General features: G+C 40.5%; 1 long non-coding RNA gene across 2 annotated transcripts; it reads left to right on the top strand.

The window, feature by feature from the left end:
- The first annotated feature begins 6,073 nt into the window (after positions 1-6,073).
- Positions 6,074-20,871, top strand: LOC136218221 (uncharacterized). Of its 2 annotated transcripts, XR_010683685.1 has the most exons (6): positions 6,074-6,247; positions 15,450-15,575; positions 15,788-15,878; positions 16,024-16,081; positions 16,346-16,456; positions 20,708-20,871. It is a non-coding gene; the product is annotated as an uncharacterized lncRNA (long non-coding RNA). The 2 variants fall into 2 exon arrangements; XR_010683686.1 differs by lacking the exon at positions 20,708-20,871 and having other exon boundaries at positions 16,346-16,666.
- Positions 20,872-22,648: the final 1,777 nt, after the last annotated feature.

Raw genomic sequence — 22,648 nt, 5'->3', positions numbered from 1 at the left:
AGGCATGTAAAAGACAATTGGAAGGCCTGCGAGATAAAGTTGACAGAGTTTCTATTGAAATGTATTTACAAGCAAAGAGGAGACTAAACATGTTACTGGAACAAGAGGAGACATACTGGAGGCAAAGAGCGAAGATCTTTTGGTTAGCTGCTGGAGATACAAACTCGAAATTTTTGTAAATGCCAGAAGACAGAGTAACAAAATCGAAAGCTTGATAAATGAGAGAGACGAGGAAATAACTAATGCAGCAGGTATGGAAGAGATAGTCAAAAACTATTTTAAGAAGCTGTTTAATGAAGGAAGTGCAGCGGGACTAAGAAACGTAGATGGGCTGAGAGAGAAGGTCACAACAGACATGAATAATCAACTGGTGACTGAATTCACATTCGAGGAATTTACTGAGGCAATTTTCCAAATGCACCCAGAGAAATCCCCAGGTCCTGATGGATTGAATCCAGGTTTTTTCCAACATTTCTGGCCCTTAATTGGAAGGGATATTTTTTCTGCTTGTCTGAGTTGCTTAAATAAATGTGAGTTCCCACCCAATTTGAATGATACAATTGTAACACTGATCCCTAAGTGTGATAACCCTAGGAAAATGACTGATTTGAGACCTATATCCTTATGTAATGTTTTGTATAAAATAACTGCAAAGGTCCTTGCAAATAGGTTAAAAGTGATCTTACCAAATATTATATCTGAGAGTCAAACAGCTTTTGTCCCTGGAAGGTCACTTATTGATAGTGTGCAAATTGCCTTTGAAACAATTCACTACATGAAAAGAAAGAATAGAGGCAAAGAAGGAAATGTCGCATTGAAGATTGATATTAGTAAGGCCTATGATAGGGTGGATTGGGGTTTCTTGAAGCAAACAATGATTAGATTGGGTTTTTGCGAAAAATGGGTAAATTGGATAATGCTGTGCGTCAACTCTGTGAAGTATTCTATTACAGTGAATGATAGGCTGGTGGGGCCTATATATCCTAGGCGAGGGTTAAGACAGGGTGACCCGCTGTCACCCTATCTATTTATAATCTGTGCGAAGGTCTTATCACAACTGTTATCGAAAGCAGAAGAGGTGGGAGATATCACAGGCAACCGAATTTGTAATGGGGCACCACGGGTGTCCCATCTATTTTTTGCTGATGATAGTTTTCTATTTTTTAGGGCTTCAGAAACTAAATGCAGAAAGGTTAAAGAGCTGCTTGCAGATTATGAACAGGCTTCAAGGCAAGCCGTTAATTTGAATCAATCAGGGATATTCTTTAGCTCTAATATAAAGGATGATTTGAGAGAAACGTTGAAGGGAATCCTACATGTTCAGGCGCCTCTTGATACTGGGCGGTATCTAGGATTACCATCGCTTATAGGCAGGTCTAAAAGAGCAATTTTTGGGTTCCTAAAGGAGAAACTGACTAAAAGATTCAGCAATTGGACCTTCCGGTTCCTATCTACTGCAGGAAAGGAGGTTCTACTCAAATCTGTGGCACAAGCTCTCCCTACATTCTGTATGAGCACATTCCTGCTACCTAAGACTATCTGTGATGAACTTCAAAAGATGATGAACTCGTTCTGGTGGGGTATGAAGGATGATGGTAGTAAGCGAATTCACTGGTTCGAATGGAGGAAACTATGTAAGCAGAAAGGTGAAGGCGGGCTAGGATTCAGGGACTTACATAGTTTCAATATGGCTTTATTGGGAAAGCAAGGATGGAAGCTGATTGATGAACCACACAGTTTGGTTGGCAGAATGTTCAAAGCAAAATATTATGCTAGGGAGTCTTTCCTATCCTCCAAATTAGGCACTAATCCTAGTTTTGTTTGGAGGAGCGTGTGGAGTTCAATTGATTGCTTGAAGAAAGGAATTAGATGGAATATCGGGAAAGGAGACCAGAGCGAGGTGTGGAAGGATCCGTGGATTTGGGGTATTGAGAATTTCAAGGCTGGGTTACCCGGAAACGAGAGCAACAGGGAGGCACGGGTAGATGAGTTATTTATACCAGGCACTAAATTATGGAACCAAGAGAAGATCCAATCCTGGTTTAGTGCACATGTCGCTGAAGAAATTAATAAAATGGTAGTATCGAATGGGAGGAGGGAAGATAGACTAATTTGGCACTATACGAAGGATGGCATTTATTCTTCAAAATCTGGATATAGACTTGTAACACAGAATTTAGATGATGGAGAAGAGAATGGGGGTTGGAAAAGATTATGGGAGCAGCACTTACCTCCGAAGCTTAAAATGTTCCTTTGGAGGCTAACGGTGGGTGTCTTACCGTATAGGATGAAGCTGTCAGTCAGAAGAGTGAATACCCCTATAACGTGTCTGATGTGCCCAAATGATGTCGAGCATGGGTGGCACCTATTTGCTGGATGTCAGTATGCGAGGCAATGTTGGTCCGTTGCGGGTCTGGAACCACCGGGAGAAGAATGGGAGTGGATTGAGGATTGGGTAATCCACATGTGCAGTATAGCAAGAGTGGAAGTGATCAGGATAAATGCTGCAATACTTTGGGCAATTTGGCAAGACCGGAATGATAAATGCTGGAATAACAAAAGTAGAGAGGTAAGGGAAGTAGTCTGTACCGCACAAAAAATGATTGGGGAATGGGAAGCTGCCCGAATGGAATTCACGAAGAGGAGAGGACTCAAGTTAGGGGATAGAAACGAACAGGTCGAGCAAAGAGGTGTAGGGGAGAGAAGAGGGGCTGAAGGTGGAATTAATGGAGAAAAGGGGCAAGGGGGCGGAATTGAAGAAATGGTTAGAGGGAGGGGGTCAAGCGGTGGGTTATATGATTTAATTGGAGAGAGTGGAAATGGGGGCGGGATAGAAGAATCGGACTATGGGAAGGGACAAAGGGGCGGGGTAATTAATGTTAATGGTGAGAGGGAAAATGGGATAAGCTCTAATCTAGTGGAAAGTGAGAGGAGGGCGCGTGGTGATTTAAGAAGTGGAGGAAGCAGAGAAGTGGAAAGGGATAGAAATGGGGAAAGGTTAGGAATAGGCAGAATGGAAGAATTAGTGGAGGGGGAGCAGGGTGGGTCAAATCTTAGGAGAGAGGAGGGAGATGATGGGGATGGCGGTGTTAGGGAAAGCAGGGGAAGGGAAGTGCAGCTTTTGAGTAGAGGGAGGGAGATATGGGATGGGTCTTTGGGTTTGAGGAATAAGATTGGGCTTGAGGGAAATATTCAAAGAATTAAATGGGTTAGGCCAAGAGAGGGTTATTTGAAATGCAACATTGATGCAACTCAATTTTTTGAGGAAGGGAAATTTTGAGCAGGGGCGATTTTAAGGGATGAGTCCGGGGGAGTATAAAGGAGCGAGAAGTATGGTTAGGTATGGAAGGGTGTCTGTTAAGATGGCGGAAATTCTAGCACTCAGAATGAGCATTGACTGGGTCTTGGCACTTGGGCATACTCATGTGGAATTTGAAACTGATGCTAAAGAGGTCGTGGATAACATTCGGAAAGGAAAAAGAGATATCACTGAATATGGGTCAGAGGTTGATTATGCTAGATTATTTTTTCAAAACTATCCGAATTGGTCGGTGGTTTATGTTTCAAGGTTAGCGAATGGAGCAGCGCATGCATTAGCACGTAATGCCCGTTCCTATGCTAATTCTTTTGTTCATAGTATAGCTCCTGTATTCATTGGCAATATTCTACTACAGGATATGGCCCGATTTGATTAATAAAGTTTAGTTTTCCCTCAAAAAAAAAAAAAAAACCCTAAACTAAAATTCCTAAATCAAAACCCTTAAGTTAATGTAAAGTAATCTTAAGTAACAAGCTTACATCATTAAATTAATTCAACAAATTATAAATTAAAAGCCCTAAATTAAAATAAATCTAATTTTACGGAAGAAATTACATACCTATGATCAATGACGGATGATGGAGATGCTGGCCGGAGTAATTAGAAGAAGGAAGTGGAGGAAAATCAATAGAAATGGGTTAAATGTGATATTTGCTGTTGAAAATCGCAAAGTGGCTTTATAGTTGGCCCCAAATTGGGTTGGGGCCAATTTAAAAAAATAAAAGACATCGGGGACCTCTCGATCTCTTTTGTTTTTTTTAAGTTGGCCCCAACCCAAAACGGCGTCGTTTTGGGCGGGCCAACTTAAAAAAAAAATTAAACAGCCCAGCCCGTTTGGGCTGGGCTGTATCTTCTCAAACATCTCCTTCTCCATAGAGAAGGAGATGTTTGTTCTTCGCCCTAGGAGAGGGCGGCGGCCGGCTGGACTGGGGGTGCTAATTTTTAGCACCCCTAAATTACTCCATGGCAGCGCCGGCGCCGTGGGGGCTGGAGCCTCCCCGGGCGCTGGGCTGCCTCCGCCTCTGCCCATGGGATATTATAAGGGTGTCGTTTGGACTTCTCCACTAACTATTATAAATATAGCCCTAATTTAAATAAAGAACATTTTGTTTAAAAAATCTTCAGAGAGAAAATTGTGCTTCACTCTTGGCTTTGCAAGAGCTTCACTTTCAGAGAGGAGTATGAAAACTTCACTTTCAGAGAGGAGTACGAAATCTATCTTTTACTTTTTGGATCGGAAAAAGTAGGAAGACTGAGATATTGTTGTTTGACTTAGAGATGTCAGTCCACTGGACATTGCCTTCGTTTTTAAGATTTTTTTTTTAAATTCTACTAGGTGTGTGAGTATTTAGACGTTCTTCCTCCCCATTTCATTTTCCTAGAGATTTTAAGTGATTATGTCTAGAGAGTCCACAAGAATTATGTCATCATCTAAGGATACTTCGATCAAAAAACCATATGGTGTAGAACTTCAAAGTAAAAAAGAGAGAACAAAGTCCAAACCAAAGAAGAAAAGAAATCTGAATGCCTCACTAACCTTGTAGCCGGAGGCAGAAGCGTCGTCATCTTCTCAGCCAGAGGAAAATAAGAAAACAAATAAGAAAAATAAGCTAGAGCCAAAACTTGAGGGCCAACTGCAATTTTAATGGAATATACAAGGAGTTAACTAAAAAGATGTGGCCTCGGGGGCAAGGTAGACAAAAGATATCTTAGTGGAAGAGGTTCCATTCGTTCAAGAGGCCATCAAATCCAAAGGACAAGGGCCTAGAAGTGGCCTATAACATTATAACCGGTAAGGATTTGTATGTGATTTCAACGGTATATCGGATTAGAAGCCTTTGCATATGGAATACCTTCACTACAACAAATCATCACTTGTGCCACGAATCATGCCACAGGAATTGAAAATTCGTGGAGTGTTTTTATTTAGCCACAGGAAAAATAGATCCCACTGCAAACTTAGGATCTCCTTCTACATTTATGCCACAGATAATTTTATGTCGTGGCAAACATATACTTATGCCACGAATTTTGCCACAGTAATTTTTTTCCCGTGGCTAAATCTATTTATACCATGAGAAAAATTACTATGAAATTCCATTATTATTTATTAAAATAATTTTTTTTCTTAAATTTTACTAAAATTCCACTCACTAATTTTAACCCCTAAAAAAAATCGCTCATTAGTTATTTTTACATTAGCTAATATATATTCCCTCTAAAAAATTGGGTTTGCCCCCAAAAACCAAAATTTTAACATTATAAACACTCTCAATCCCATCAATTAAACTAAAATGAACAACAACCCTTACGGGGTGTTTGTTAGGAGGGATATATGAGATGAGATGGGGATAAAAAACACGAGATAAGTTATCCCGCGTTTGTTTGTGAGATCGAAGAGTGAGACAGATGAGGGATAAGTCTCTTATCCCTCAAATCCTATACTAGGAGGGGGTGATATAAGGAGGTGGGATAAGCTCCTGCGATTTTAATAGGATGGAAAAGTCCATTTTATCCCTCAAATTAATGTTATGTAGTTTAAATAAGGTTAAAATAGTAAAATGTATTATTTTATCCCTATCTCTATCCTACGTACCAAACATTGAATAATAATTCTCGAATTATATTTTTAACCTTATCCTAACTATTTATCCTTGTCCATATCCCAACCTTTATCCTTATTCCTTTCCCAATAGAATACCAAACGCCCCGTTAATCCCATCGTTTCATTAAACTCAGATACCCTTACTCATAAACCCATTACATTTCTCTCTTAGGAACCCTAGCTCACTGTGCCGAGTTCAATCTCCTGACTTATTTACGGCTCCTTCCTTGGGATTATAGTTAGCGCCTTGTCAAGGCGAAACCTGCGAGTTCGAGTAACTTCCATCCGTCCGTCCGAGGCTCGTCACCAGCCATCGTCCGTGTGTTAGTCTCTCTCTCCACTAATTTATCTATAGTTCTGTAGCTTCTGTTATGATTTTATGATTTTGTAACTTCTATCGTGATTTCTGAGTTTATGATTTCTGTTCGTCCATATTTATACTATTCTTTTTCCGTTCTTAGTCTAATTGGTTAGGGGTTCCTTTAGAAGATGCTTCTGATGTATTGTGTTACTGATGATTGTAATTTCTGTTGAATTGAATTTCTGCTGATGATTGTAATTTTGGGTTGTGCACAACTCAATCTTTGCAATTACGGGATGATTAAATTTTAAAATGATGGAAAACCCTCTTTCTCACCCTGGACCTACTAATTAAATTTATAATGATGGATACCCCTCTTTCTTACCCTCTATCTGCTAATGTATTATATGATTAAATTAAATTAAATTCATTGTGCTATTGACCATTTTATAATTTTGGGGCTGTTTGATACTTTCAACGGGATTGTATTGAAATGGATGAAATTTACATATCCTGAAGATAAGATGAGGAATGGGAAATTTACATGCATAATAGAGTCTTTTGTTGAAAGGTAATGCAAAAGATGAAGATAATAGTTGTTGTGTAATATAGTAATTCAATTGCTGTAGTGATATATTTTACATTTCCTAAATCATAAATGCATTGTAAATTCACCTACATAAGCTTTTTTCTTTCTTTCTTAACTTGTGTTTGATTTTTTTTTAATTACCCTCTATTATGCTATTTTTTATTTTGCAATACAAAAGAAACAGATGGATGTTAGTATAAACAGAAGTAGCAAGGAACATGATGCGGACATCTTTTCAACAAATTCGAAGTCCAGGTTAGGGAAGTAGCAAGGTAACAAATTTCGTCAGGTATGTGGGGAAAGTGATTCAGAAGAGGAGGAAGACACACTTAAAGTTCCAGTATATCTTTTCCTTTTAAGTGTCTCTACCTGGGCGGATCTCTTAGACTAATCTCCTTAGACGGATCTCCTTCGACGGATCCCTTTGATGGATCTCTTCGACGGATCTCTTTTGACGGATCTCCCTCGACGGATCTCATCCACGGATCTCTTCGACGAATCTCCTTCGAAGGATCTCTTCGATGGATCTCTTCGACGGATCTCTTCGACGGATCTCCTTTGATGGATCTCTCCGATGGATCTCCTTTGACAGATCTCCTTTGATGGATCTCGTCGGCGGATCTCCTTTGAAGGATCTCTTCGATGGATCTCTTCGACAGATCAACTCGACGGATCTCTTCGATGGATCTACTCAATGTATCTACTTCAGTGTATCTACTTCGACGTATCTCCTTTAAGCATCTACCTGGGCTGATCTACTTCGAAGTGTCTACGTTGATGTATCTCCTTCTGGTATCTACTTGGACGGATCTACTTCGATGTGTCTACGTTGATGTATCTCCTTCAGGTGTCTACTTGGGCGGATCTACTTCGATGTGTCTACGTTGATGTATCTCTTTCAGGTATCTAGCTGAGCGGACCTACTTCGACATATCTACATTAGCATATCTACTCATCGACGTATCTACTTCCAGTATCTACCTGAGTGGATCTACCTTGGCCTATCTATTCATGGTATTTCTGTCGATGTATATCTACTTCGACGGATCTACCTATTGTATCTACTTCGACCCAGATTGGCGGATCTCACTCTACATTGAACCCTGGCAGATCATATTCAGATGTGGGCAATACGAAAAACATGTGCACCTAATGGCGTATACCGGATGAATAACTGAGGCGGGTCCTAGAGATTACTTCCTTTACAAGGAGTGAACTTTCCTTCCTAGTTTAAGGAAGGATAGTTGCAAGCTTTCCTTAATTAAACAAGGAAGGATATACATTCTGCCTATTTAAGTTTTCTTTCCTTCACAAGGAAGAATATACACTTACCTATTTTATCCTTTATTTTCTTTCTTTAGTTGTAACCCTAATAGGGGTAATTATGTCTTTAGTTTTCTTTAGGGGAGGTATTTAAACCCCATCTTTGTAAGGATATGCAACTTTTTATCAATCAAATTATATCTTCTCTTTGAGAGTGTTTTTAGGGTTCATCCCTCTTAACAATGGGGATTTCTAATTCCTTCAAGTTTAGCTTGTAAATCTGGGGGTTTCACGGCTCCTTCAAGTTTAGCTTGAGAATATCTTTGGTAGTTTACGATTGAAAACTATCGCCCGTTACCCGATCTGTATCAGAACATTAAAAAGAGATGTCAATGGGAAATTAATGGCAAAGGTAATTAAATTTTGAAGGGAATGATAGATTTAGAGAAGGTTGTATGATGCAATAGATACGGGAATTTATAGTATAGATATGGGCATAATGCTTATAATTTTGATAACATCGGGATATTATCGCAAGGACCAAAGGAGATAATCGCCTCAAGTATGCCACGTGGCATAGGAAGCCGCCCGGCGGATCCCCCTGGGTGAGCTCTAAGAGATCCGCTGGCGGATCTCCAAGGCGAATCTCTCCATTTACTTAAGTAACGGCTAACTGACAACTCAGCCATAATGATCATTAAATGAATCATTAATAGTCTTAACCCGCCAGGTTAAGAGTAACTTGTAACCGCCATTAAATGAGCATTAAATGGAGACTCTCTAGTTACCTAGAAGTTACAAATCTACCTACTATAAATAGCCTACGTCTAGGCTATCAAGGTACATGCACTCTTACTTACTTTTCTTTGTCCATTCAGTTTATTCACCATATTCATTACTGACTTTGGCATCGGAGTGTCCCCGGCCGATCCCAACGGCGCCTCACAGGGACGTGATCTGGTTGGAAATTTCTCCCGTGTTATCAATTGGTGCAGTGAACGTGGAATCCTTGGTCAAATAAAGGATTTTTTGTTCACACTGAAACATCATGACGGAGGAAAGACGAAATTCCTCCTCTGAGATTAAATCACTGATAATTACACTGCCAAGTGCTGGTCGCACAGATACGACCACTCCTGAGAATTGTTATAAATATCACAAGGAAAATGGCTACGCGGATGCTCGCTGGGAGTTGGCTCGAAAAACCAAACGACTTGGTGGACAAGGCAAATTGGATCAATTTACCCAAATAGAAGGAAGAGGAGATGCTAGACTCAAGGAGGACTCGGCGAAAAGGAAGAGAAAAAACATAATTAACGTCATAGCTGGCGGACCTGGTTATCAGCCAACGGCAAAGAAAGCAAGGATGACCACCCTTGAGAGAATGTCATTAAATCGCCCTTTTTCAGATACAGGTCAGAAGATTGCACCCCATGCGGACGCACTGGTTGTCACCATGAGGGTTGAAGGTTGGGAAATAAGGCGAGTAATGGTTGATACGGGAAGTTCATGTAACATCATTACGCGAGGAGCATTCGCCAAACTCAAAATTGATCCTATCCGGGTAGAATCAACTGTGGTTGATATTTTGGGAGTAACTGGTCATACCATTCAGACGAAAGGTCAGGTTACCTTGGATTGTGAGCTTAGTGGGGATGATCAAGTTTGGAGAGAAGATTTGGAGTTTTCGATCTTAGATGGACAATTAGCTTACAATATTATCCTTGGACGACCTTTTATCTCCGAAGTTGCAGCTCTTATCTCCATTCGCCATTTAACACTCTACATTCCCACGGCCAAGGGATGCATGATGGTCAAAGGTTGTCAAAAGGTGGCCCAAGAGACATATTCTGCATCCTTAATGATTCGCCCTCAATCTAAGGAGGAGGATGAGGAGGAACGCGTCACAATGGCTTTGGGGGAAACCGAAATGTACTCTGTGGCGGATGGGAAGCAGGTACGGATAGCTAAAAGTCTACAAGGAGAGATCAGAGACGCAATCACCAAAGTACTTGGCGAAACTGAAGATGTTTTCGCATGGAAGGATGAAGTGCTCCCCGGGATTAGTCCAGACATGATCACCCATAAACTCAACATTGACAAAAGCGCGGTTCCTGTGGCTCAGAAGAGGAGAAACCATGGTCCGGAAAGGCAAAAAGTGATTGAGGATGAAATTGCCAAGCTCCAAAAGGCGGATGCCATCGAGGAGGTGCTTTATACCCAGTGGTTGGCGAACGTCGTACTAGTCAAGAAAGCTGGCGGGTCTTATCGTATGTGCATCGATTTCACAGATCTTAATAAAGCTTGTCCCAAAGATAATTATCCTCTACCGTGCATAGACATGCTTGTAGATGGAACTGCTGGTCACGCAATGTATTCCTTTACTGATGTAAAGTCTAGTTATCATCAAATCCCTATGGAGCCCTCAGATAGAATCAAAACCTCGTTCGTAACACATCAGGCCACTTACTGTTTCAAGGTTATGCCCTTCGGGCTCAAGAATGCGGGAGCTACCTATCAGAGGATGATGAACAAGATATTCGCGGACAATAAAAGTGGTAATTATTCCGTCTACGTAGATGACATGATCATTAAAAGCACGACGGCAGAAAGACATGCAGAAGATATAAAGGAAGTACTGGGCGTACTGCGACACCACAACATCAAGTTAAATCCCGAGAAATGCACTTTTGGAGCTACATATGGAAAATTTTTAGGATTCATGATCAGTGAAAAAGGAGTTAGCCCAAACCCTGACAAAGTCAAAGCAGTTCTTGAGATGCAAGCGCCCCGGAACATCAAGGAGGTACAACGCCTTAACGGGCGTATCATAGCCTTGGGCAGGTTTATTTCTTGCTCAGCCCGTAGATGTCAGCCTTTTTTCGAAGTTATCAAACAGCAAAAAGCATTCGAGTGGAATGAAGATTGTCAGAATGCCTTTGAAGGAATCAAGCGGTTCCTCACAGAACCACCTATGATGAGTCGACCTTTGAAGGGAGAAGATTTATACATGTATGTATCGGTCACGGATAAAGCCGTATGCACGGTCATGATACGGGAGGAGGATGGCCAACAGTTCCCAATTTATTACGTGAGCAAGGTTTTGAAAGATGCTGAAACCAGATATTCAAGACTAGATAAAATGGCACTGGCTGTTGTAACCACGACAATACGCCTTAGGCCATATTTTCAGGCGCATACAGTAATAGTTCGTACCAATATACCAATGAGAAAAGTATTGCAGAAACCGGACACTTCGGGAAGGTTGATCGAATGGGCGATCCGCCTGGGCGAATTTGATGTAAGATATGAAAGCAGGTCATCATTGAAAAGTCAATTCCTGGCGGACTTCGTGAATGAATTCACTGATGAGGGGATATCTCATCCCAAACCTCCGTTAGAAGAATGGTCGATGTATACCGACGGGGCTTCATCGGCGGAGGGAGCAGGGGTGGGAGTTGTGATCAAGGGTCCCCATTACATAAAATTGCGGTACGCAGCAAAATTAAATTTCCATGCCACTAATAATGCTGCTGAGTACGAGGCCCTGATATTGGGTCTACGTATACTTCAAGAGATCACCCCGGAGCGGATCGTGATCTACAGCGATTCGAAACTAATGGTCAACTAAGTCATCAAGAATTACGAGGTAAAAGACGAGATCCTGGCCAAATATGTAGCAGAAGTCAAGAAATTGTTAGATAACCTTGAAGCTAAAGAAGCCAGATGGGAATTGGTTCACATACCAAGAGAATCCAACACAGAGGCGGATCAATTGGCCAAAATGGCTTCTTGTGAGGCAAACTGGACGGATCCGGACTATCCCTTCGAGGTAAAAATGGCCCCGGCATTTGTATCTGCGGAGGTAACCCTACTCACAACAGTGGAAGATGATTGGAGGACGGTTATCCGCCAATACTTGCTAAATGGAACATTACCTGAAGATAAAGAAGAGTCGCGAAGGATAATCAGAAGGGCAGCTTATTTCTCCTTGATCAACGATGGTCTTTATAGAAAATCCTTTAGCCATCCTTGGTTGAAGTGCATTCTACCTGAGGAAGGATAGCAAATCCTTAAGGAGCTACATGAGGGATCTTGTGGATCACACGAGGCATCCGCCACGATTTTGAAAAAATCCAGGTTAGCAGGTTTCTACTGGCCCACGGCCGAGTTAGACGCCCAAAGTTTGGTAGAATCTTATCACAGTTGCCAGATTCATGCAAATGAGTCACACACCACCAAGCACATCCAAAGACCAATTATTGAGGGTCGTCCGTTCGCCCTCTGGGGAATAGACATTGTTGGCCCATTTCCTCCAACTCGCCGGTAAAAGAGGTATGTAATAGTGGCGGTGGACCATTTCACCAAATGGGTGGAAGCCGAGGCTGTCTCCTCCATTACAGCGGAACGGATAGTGGAGTTTGTTAGGGACAACATCGTGGGAAGATACGGCATTCCACATACTATTATCACCGACAACGGGACACAATTTAACTGTGGCAAATTCAAGGCTTTTTGTGAGGGATTGGGCATCCTGAACAGATTCGCTTCCGTTTATTATCCTCAGTCCAACGGAATGACTGAGGTAACCAACCGAACGATTGTAAAAGGGATAAAAAAGAGGCTAGGAGAACACGACAAAAAATGGGCGGATCAGCTTACGAGTGTTTTGTGGGCTTATCGTACAACTCCTAGAACTGCTACAGGAGAAACGCCATTCGCCCTTTCTCATGGAGTGGAGGCCGTAATCCCAGTTGAAATACAAGTCCCCAGTGATCGAGTGGCCTTTTACTGCGAAGAGGACAATGATAAACGATTAAGGGACCGCCTAGATCGGGTTGAAGACCGTAGAAACCAATCCTATGTGCGCATGGCAGCGTATAAGCAGCGGATTGCCTCTTATCATGACAAAAATGTCAAGCTTGTGGATTTGAAGATGGGGGATCTGGTGCTTTGTAAAGCTGATAAAATCCAATCTCGAGAAGGCAAAGGCAAGTTAGGGATCAATTGGGTAGGTCCATACCAGATAGTGGAGAAGGTTGGACCAGCCACATTCAAAATACAAGATATGGAGGGCAATACGCTACCACGCACGTGGAATCTCCAAAACCTTCGCAAATACTTTGTCAGAAAATAAAGCACGCTCACGGTCTTGAGTACTCTTTTTTCCTTTAGCAAGCTTTTTTTCCCCATGTGGGTTTTCTTGTTAAACGGTTATCAAATGAAGCTCCTTTGTAAAAGACCTATTCGCTGTAATAAGGTGACTTTTCCATTAATAGACATGGTTGATCAACTTTATATCCTTTACTGTTGCAATTTCGGTATGTTACAAGGAGAACATCCCGAGCCCTCTACATTCACAATAGATCTGCCACTAGGCGGATCATGGTCACCGATAGAGTTAAAACGATCCTTGGACGCAAGGTCTCTACACTCTCATATCCTTCCCAGAGAAGGATTTATAAGTTCTGCGGGCGGATCGTTTCACCTCAAAGATAGGCGGCAAAACGAACCCCTGGGCAGCTTTACTTCCTCTAAGGAGGAATAGAACAGCTTCAAACCTTCACAAAGGTTCATATAATGGAGTATGGCTGGCCACCTACTCCAATCTTTAAGTAAAAACAGGAAAAATAGGGTTATCCCCTTTCCTCTTCGCCCTCACTACTTGAGGGTCCCCCTCCACATTCATAGATTCGCCACAAGTAAAGATACCATCTAAGAGACAAAATCTAACGAACAGAGGAAATCAAATCATCTGTCACAACTATGATGTCACTATACATGTCGGCCATAAAAGAACATCGAACAAATGGCTCACGGAAGCATGGAACGGCGCGCAGAAGTCCAAAAGCCCTGAAGGACTTTATAAGCCTTTTGAGGGGGCTTCTGATAACATCGGGATATTATCGCAAGGACCAAAGGAGATAATCGCCTCAAGTATGCCACGTGGCATAGGAAGCCGCCCGGCGGATCCCCCTGGGTTAGCTCTAAGAGATCCGCTGGCGGATCTCCAAGGCGAATCTCTCCATTTACTTAAGTAACGGCTAACTGACAACTCAGCCATAATGATCATTAAATGAATCATTAATAGTCTTAACCCGCCAGGTTAAGAGTAACTTGTAACCGCCATTAAATGAGCATTAAATGGAGACTCTCTAGTTACCTAGAAGTTACAAATCTACCTACTATAAATAGCCTACGTCTAGGCTATCAAGGTACATTCACTCTTACTTACTTTTCTTTGTCCATTCAGTTTATTCACCATATTCATTACTGACTTTGGCATCAGAGTGTCCCCGGCCGATCCCAACGGCGCCTCACACGGACGTGATCTGATTGGAAATTTCTCCCGTGTTATCAAATTTCTAATATTATTTTTTTTTGTGAACTTATTACTTTACATATATTTTAGAGCACCTTGCTAATCCTTATGTGAAGTCCTTTAATACCAGCTTATACCGACTTTAAAAATAATTACCTCTTATTTGACAATGTTTCAATGCATAAACAGAACAAATATGTTGGGTTAAATGTTGTCAGTGTGATATGTACACTGCATGACAAGAAAAAGACATAAAGTGCTTGCCTGCGTAATGGTGGAGCCAATTTCTGCAGTTTTAGAGTTTGATACTGATACCTAATTTGCAGAATTTTATTGAACACGTACCAATCATGAATACAATCAGAGTTGAAAAAGTTTAAATGTTAGATATGTATTATTCTTTTACATTTTTAAAGTGATGATATCACTAGTAGTCTAGAAAAATATTTAAACGAATCTTGTACCTCCCAAGAAAAAAGATAGTGACAAAAAGAGGAAAGTTGAAGAGTCATTGAGGGAGAGAGGGAGAGAGGTTGGCACATGACCATTTGGTGGGGGAGGCAGTAGATGATGGTCTGAAAACAACCTCAAGACCTGACATAAGAGTTGCCTTTGATATATTAAGGGCTCTGCTGCTCTAGTGAGGCAAAAAGGTGCGAAATTGGTGTCTTAGTCTCTGGGCTTGCATGTAGTAAGCTTTTGGTTACTGAATTGAAATTGTAAACATGCTTTTGGGACTAATGCCATTGCAGTGATGACCAATTTGTTGATGCATAAGTATGAAGCCTAACATTTATCTGCATGATTTGAGGATGGTTCAACTTCCAAGCTAGATAACTATATGCTGCTTCATTTCAAGTCTTTGATTATTTGGTCATAAGGAAAATTTGAGCTAGCTGTGTTAATTTGTTCTTATTTAGTGGTGCTATTATATTCATTGTAGAGAGGAGAGTTTTGCGGATGACATTAATTGAAAATAAAGTACATGTTATTAGTGCTTTCAAATTATGCGTAGAAAATGGTTTAATTGTTGATTGAAATATTTTGTAGAGGTTGGCACTTCTCAGAATCCTGTCTCATCCAATAGCAGAGAACTTCAAACTGAAGCCGTGAAATTGAACATCTCACTTGTCTATTGGAGTAATGCAATAAATTGGAAGAAGATGCAACTCAAAGGTATATATTTTCTCAGGCCTGGATTTCTTTATGCCCTGATGATTTCTATATAAGCTTCATTTTGTTTCGTTACATGTGAGGTTTTTCTTCCAACAACTGATATCAGGAGTCAGCTATTGCCATACCATGGCATGTTGCAGCATGTGCGATGTCTTAGTCTTACATTAATATACAATTGCTTTGACTTACAACATCCCTTGCTTTTGTTGTAGGAAAATTGTCACATAGATCTCAAATTTAAAACACACTTTTAGATGGAAGCCTTACACCACGACTTAAATATGTGATTTTGGATACTCCAAGGTTTGTTTTATTTTATTTTTTATCTAGCGTGAGCTTTCTTCCTTATTCAACCTCGAAAGATAATTGCAATTCAATTTCAGATTTGTTATGCTTTTTTCTCTTACAAGTTCAGTCTCTCTGTTGCACTCACAATCTAAATCAACAGTGGGATCGCCTGCAGATATTGCTCCTGAAGTTCTATGTGGAAGGAATGTGATGGAAAGGTACTTAGTTTAAAGGCCACTCCTAGCTTTTTTTATTGCATCGTGTAATAAGACAGAGTTAACATCACTTTAATAAATTTTGCTCAGTGTAACTTTTCACTTGTATTATTTAGTTGGTATGCAAATTGTTTGCTTGAACTAAGAATGCACTTAAATCATCAGACAACATGAACAAGTATTGGAAAATACAATAATGATTTCCTTTCAAGAAATCAAATCCTCCTCATATCTTAGCTTGGTTATGTAATGGTTCATCGGTTTTAGATTGCAGATGTTTGGTGACGTGGGGTGATAGTGACACTATATGTAATGTTGGTGGGAGCATACCCTTTTGAAGATCATGAAGATCCTAGAAACTTCTGCAAAACTATCGAGGCGAGTTTCTCAACGATCACTATAAATATTATTCTCTCTTATGGTACCGAACTCAAATTCATACTTGAAACTGTTTTAGAGAATAATGAGTGTTTACTACTCCATATCAAACTATGTACGACTTTCTGCAGATTGCAAGCATCTCTTGTCTTGTATTTTTGTTGCTAACAGTGTTGCTTAAGTTAAATCATGGTTGTTGTTTATTAATCATGAACACGGTTGTTGTTGTATTTAGGTATGGTAGTAATGCTCAGAGGTTTTACTACAATCTTTATAATGCTAAAGGATAAGGTACCAAAATAGGTCTGTAGTTTTTGGAGAAGTATCAATTTAGGCTTCACGTACAAAATAACACCAATATAGGCTTAACGTTTAAAAAAAGGTATCAATTTAGGCCTCAATAACGGATTGGACACGTCATTCCTATTATTCCGTTAAGTTCCGATTTCTCCCTCCACGTACAATTAACAGAACTTAATGGGGTAATATCAATGACGTGTCTCATTCCGTTATCGAGGCATAAATTGATACCTTTTTTAAACGTTAAGTCTATATTTGTGCTATTTTGTATGCGGAGCCTAAATTGATACGTTCCCAAAAATAATAGGCCTATTTTGGTACCTTATCCCTAATGCAAATAATGACATTGTTGGCACTGATTTTGCAAAACTCCTACTAATTATTCAACAAAACAGGGCAACAACAACAACAACAAAGCCTTAGTCCCGAAATGATTCGGGGTCGGCTAACATGAACCATCATATAAAACCGTGAAAATCAAGTCGTGTCAGCGACACAGATTCGCTCCCTCCACTCCGTCCTATCCACTACCATATTTTCCTCAATTCCCAATAAACTCATATCACTCTCGATCACCCTCCTCCAAGTTTGCTTAGGTCTTCCCCTACCCCTCACCACTACATCCCTTTGCCACTCTTCGGTTCTCCTAACCGGCGCATCAAGCGCTCTACGTCTCACATGGCCAAACCACCTTAGTCGGTTTTCTCTCATTTTATTCTCAATAGATGTGACTCCTACTTTTGTCCTAATTATTTCATTACGCACCCGGTCCTTTCTCGTGTGACCACACATCCATCTCAACATACGCATCTCCGCCACCGACATCTTATGGATGTGGCAGTGTTTCACTGCCCAACACTCCGTACCATATAACAATGCTGGTCTAATTGCCGTCCGGTAGAATTTTCCCTTCAATCTATTAGGCATGCCGGGATAACAAAGGAAACCCGTAGCACTCTTCCACTTCGACCAACCAGCTTTAATCCTATGGGCAACATCTCCATCTACTTCTCCATCCGTTTGGATAATAGATCCTAAATACCGGAAGCAATCCGAGGCCTGAACAACTCTCCCATCTAGGGTGATTGTCCCTGCCTCCCTACTCCTACGGCCGCTAAACTTACACTCCAAATATTCTGTCTTACTTCGACTCAACTTAAAGCCTCTAGATTCTAGAGTTTGCCTCCATAGTTCCAACTTCATCTCCACTCCTTCTTTCGTCTCATCAACCAACACAATATCATCTGCAAACAGCATGCACCATGGTATACCATCTTGAAGTGAACTTGTTAGTTCATCCATAACGATGGCAAAAAGAAATGGGCTTAGTGCGGAACCTTGATGCACTCCAATCGTAATAGGAAACTCTTCAGTTTTCCCAACACTAGTACGTACACTCGTGCATACTCCCTCATACATGTCCTTTATGATGTCAATATATTTCCGCGAAATGCCTTTCCTTATCAAGGCCCACCAAAGTACTTCCCTTGGTACCTTATCATATGCTTTCTCCAAGTCAATGAAAACCATATGCAAGTCTTTCTTCTTATTTCGATAGTGCTCCATTAATTGTCTCATTAGATGGATGGCTTCCATAGTTGATCTTCCCGGCATAAAGCCAAACTGGTTTTCCGAGATCTTCACCGTCCTCCTTAGCCTTTGTTCAATCACTCGCTCCCAAAGTTTCATAGTGTGACTCATTAATTTGATTCCCCGATAGTTGGCACAATCTTGGACATCGCCTTTGTTCTTATACAAAGGGATTAAGGTACTTTTCCTCCATTCTGATGGCATCTTATTGTTTCTCCAAATTTTGTTGAAGAACGTCGTCAACCATTCGATTCCTCTTTCTCCCAAACATCTCCAAATCTCAATAGGGATGCCATCAGGTCCTACTGCTTTCTTCAACTTCATCTTACTTAATGCCATTTTGACTTCACCCTTTTGAATTCTCCGCAGGCATTCATGATTTATCATATCGTGATGGATACTTATATCTCCAACATCTTGTTGGCGATCTCCATTAAATAAGTCATCAAAATAGGACCTCCATCGTTCCTTGATATCCTTATCTCCAACTAGGACTTTCTGGTCCACATCCTTCACACATTTAACTTTTCCGAGATCTCGCGTCTTCCTATCTCTCATCCGAGCAATTCTATATACGTCTCTTTCCCCTTCTTTCGTATCCAATCTTGTATACAGATCCCGATTCACCTTTGCTCTAGCATCTCGTATGACCTTCTTTACTTCCCTTTTAGCCTCTTTGTATTTTTCATAGTTCTCGTCACTCCTACATTTCCCCAATAGTTTATAGGATTCTCTCTTACTCTTTACTGCTTGTCGTACTTCTTCTGTCCACCAAGATGTGTCCTTACCCGGTGGCATGCTACCTTTAGATTCCCCTAGAACTTCCTTCGCTACTTCCCTTATACTATGCTCCATCTTATTCCATATCGAATCTATATCTGAATCCATATTGCAAGTCCAAATATCTTTTTTGGTCATCTCATCCACAAATTTTTGTTGATTCTCCCCTTGCAATTTCCACCACTTAATCTTAGTCTCTACTTGAGGTGTTTGTTTTCTTATACATTTTCTACTTCGAAAATCTAGCACCACTACTCTATGTTGGGTTGTCGTACTCTCACCAGGGATCACCTTACAATCAATATAACTCTTTCTCCAAGCACTCCTTACTAAGAAGAAGTCAATTTGGCTCGCATTACCGCCACTCCGATAAGTCACTAAGTGGGATGTTCTCTTCATAAACCATGTGTTCATGATACTCAAGTCATAGGCTGATGCGAATTCCAAAATATCATTTCCTGCTTCATTCTTATCTCCAAAACCATACCCTCCATGAACACTCTCAAACCCATCTCGCCTAGAACCCACGTGTCCATTGAGATCACCCCCTAGTACCATTTTTTCATCCCTAGGAACCTGTTGCACCACTTCCTCTAAGTCATCCCAAAAAGCTTGTCTTATAGACACATCTAATCCTATTTGTGGCGCATATGCACTAATGACATTCACAACCTCATCCCATATCACTAGCTTAACACTCATAATTCTATCGCTCTTCCTAGACACCGCTACTACCTCATCAATATACTCCCTATCAATAAGAATACCTACTCCATTTCTACCCTTATCCTTTCCTGAGTACCAAAGCTTATAACCCCAAGGAGCTATCTCTCTAGCCTTGGCTCCAACCCACTTGGTTTCTTGTAGGCATAATATATTTATTCTCCTCCTCTTCATAACATCTACAATTTCAGCTAATCTTCCTGTCAAAGAACCTATGTTCCATGTCCCAAAGCGTAACCTACTACCCTTACCCCTACCCCTACCATTACCGTGGACTAGCTTATTTACCCGCAACCCTTGCATATTTGACACCACCCCCGGGTCCTGGGGTGGCGCGCCGCTTCGGGGCGACGACCTAGCAACCTTTGCACATTTATCACTACACCCGGGTCTAGGAAGTGCAGCGCGTCGCTGAGTAGGGAACGCCCCAACGGTATTTATATTATGGTTCATGTCATAAGATGTGGCTAAGTTTTACGCTGGCCGCCACAAACCTACCGCAACCCTCCTCCTTTGTCCGGGCTTGGGACCGGCTGTAAAGGCCACCAAGTGACCCTCACAGGCGGAGTTCAACAAAACAGGGCACAAATTGATTAATTGAATTGACATATTTTGTTGCATTGTCATTCTTTTAACTCTTATTTTTTTTACGCTAAGCTAGTTGTTTCTGTGAAAATATATTTTTGAGAGAATGCTATAGTTTATTTTGAACTCGTGATTTGCAAGAAGTATATAGCCTTGAGACTCTAAAATGCTTTAAGCTACTCATATATATATAGTGCTATATTCCTATTTTTACATGCAATTTTTCTGATTATAACTTTTTTCTCTTAATATATGATTGTTTGAGACTTGCAGAAATCATCAAGGAGCTGGTAGATGAGGTGTAATTTTGAAAAGCGGATTATATTCAATTTTATGTTTTCTGTCACTATTATTTGTATAAGTGGTAGACTAACGAGGAATATAATCTTTGTGTATCTCAGCTTTAAACTTGGAGTTTTATTAATATATATATTGTAATTGGCAATTTTTGTGTGTTTCCAGTAGTTTTTTTATTGGAGGATAAAATGATTGATATCTATTTAATAATTATTTATTCTTTGTTAAGAATAGTTAAAATTTTATACTTTGTTTATTTTTTATTCTTTTATTCTCATAGATTTTAATGTAGTTCCTTTCAATCAAAAGTTCATATAATAATCATAATAATAATTAATAATAATATAATAATAAAAAAGTAAAAGCTAATTAAAAATAAATTATCAAAAATTGATCAAATTTGTCACGATTATACTCGTAGCTAAATAAGGAATCTAGCCACGAGTGTTTTATTTTTTTTGCCACGGTTATGCCCGTGGTTAAGTGGGATTGGTTGCCATGGGCCACTATATGTTGCTACGAGTATTTTACTCTTGCCACGATTTTACTTGTGGCAAAGGGATATAATTAGCCACAGATTTTTCCGTGGCATAAAAACCAATTTATGCCACGACCTTTATTTTCCCGTGGCAAATACCTAGCCACACTCACTTGCGCCACGGGAGTGCCCACTTTGAATTTTTGTGGCTAAATATCATAGCCACGGAAATATTACACTTGGGCCACGATTCTAACCATGGCGCAAGTGATGATTTGTTGTAGTGCTTCCTTTCACAACGAAGGAAAATGACCCCATGCAACTTAATGAGATGATCGTTTATGAATTAGATGCGGTGATGCGGCTGCCGTTGTTACCTTTTTCCATGGAAGTGTTGAAGGAGTTCAATTTGGCCCAAACAAATATAATAGGGAATATATGGTGAGTAACGGTGGGGGTGTACTCGTTGTTCTGAGATGCTGCTATTCATTTGATTGGGCTGGTGTTTCATTAGTTCTACACACTATGCAATAAACATAAGTCGAAGCATATGCACTGGGCCCATCCTAAGTTTAAAGTGTTGGAGGGGGTGTTTGGAAAACCTCCAGCGTGGAGACATCAGCATCTCAAGGTGTACGCTACCGATCTTGATTTTCCCTTCCTAATGATTTTGAACTAGAAACCAACCTATCCCCATAACTAGCTAGTTCCTTGTGAATTGACTCCCAATGAGGTGGAAATGTGATGTATTAACTTTAGACCTAACATGCAACTCCTAACTAAGAAATCAAGGAAATGATCCAAAGCTTTTCTGGAAAATGGGTGGTTCATCTACTCAAATTGGCAAACAGCCTATCTCTAGGGTTGGAGAGGATTGACCCCAAGAGATCTAGTGGACTTAGTCTATTAAAGTGACGGTATCCCATCATTAGAGGCCAACCGAAACTATAGACCTTTGTGTAGGGTTTTTGTGATGTATGTGTTACTTATCTAAGCTAATTATTCCTTTGTTTTTTATCTCATGTTGTATGTGAAATGGATTTCGATCAACCCCAATCCTTTCCCTCGACTTGGATCAAATTGAGTTTGATTTTAGTTTTTTCCTTTAAACAAAGCATATACTGATGTGGAGGTGCCTCTGTTTGATTCTTTCTTTGATTTGGTCTCGCTGTCTAACTAAGCATGAAATGGATAACTGGCGTGTCCACGCCAACTCAAAAAATAGTGGTGGCCTTTCAATCTCCTTTCCCAACTCCATTCAATGCTTAGTATCATAGTCGTTTACCCTATAGAAGCGAAAATAAGCCTTTGTATGCTTTTCATAGTGTTCACTAACCTTCTAAATGGAATACTTAATGTCCCACTTTCCCAAACTCTTCTAAATCCGCATCAACGCCTATTTATTTAATGTGTTGAGCAGTTTCCATGGTGAATATCGC

The sequence above is a fragment of the Euphorbia lathyris genome, chromosome 2 (genome assembly GCF_963576675.1).
Source record: "Euphorbia lathyris chromosome 2, ddEupLath1.1, whole genome shotgun sequence".
Lineage (NCBI taxonomy): Eukaryota > Viridiplantae > Streptophyta > Magnoliopsida > Malpighiales > Euphorbiaceae > Euphorbia > Euphorbia lathyris.
Note: the sequence above shows the minus strand (reverse complement) of the source record. Positions and strands in the feature narration are given on the sequence as shown.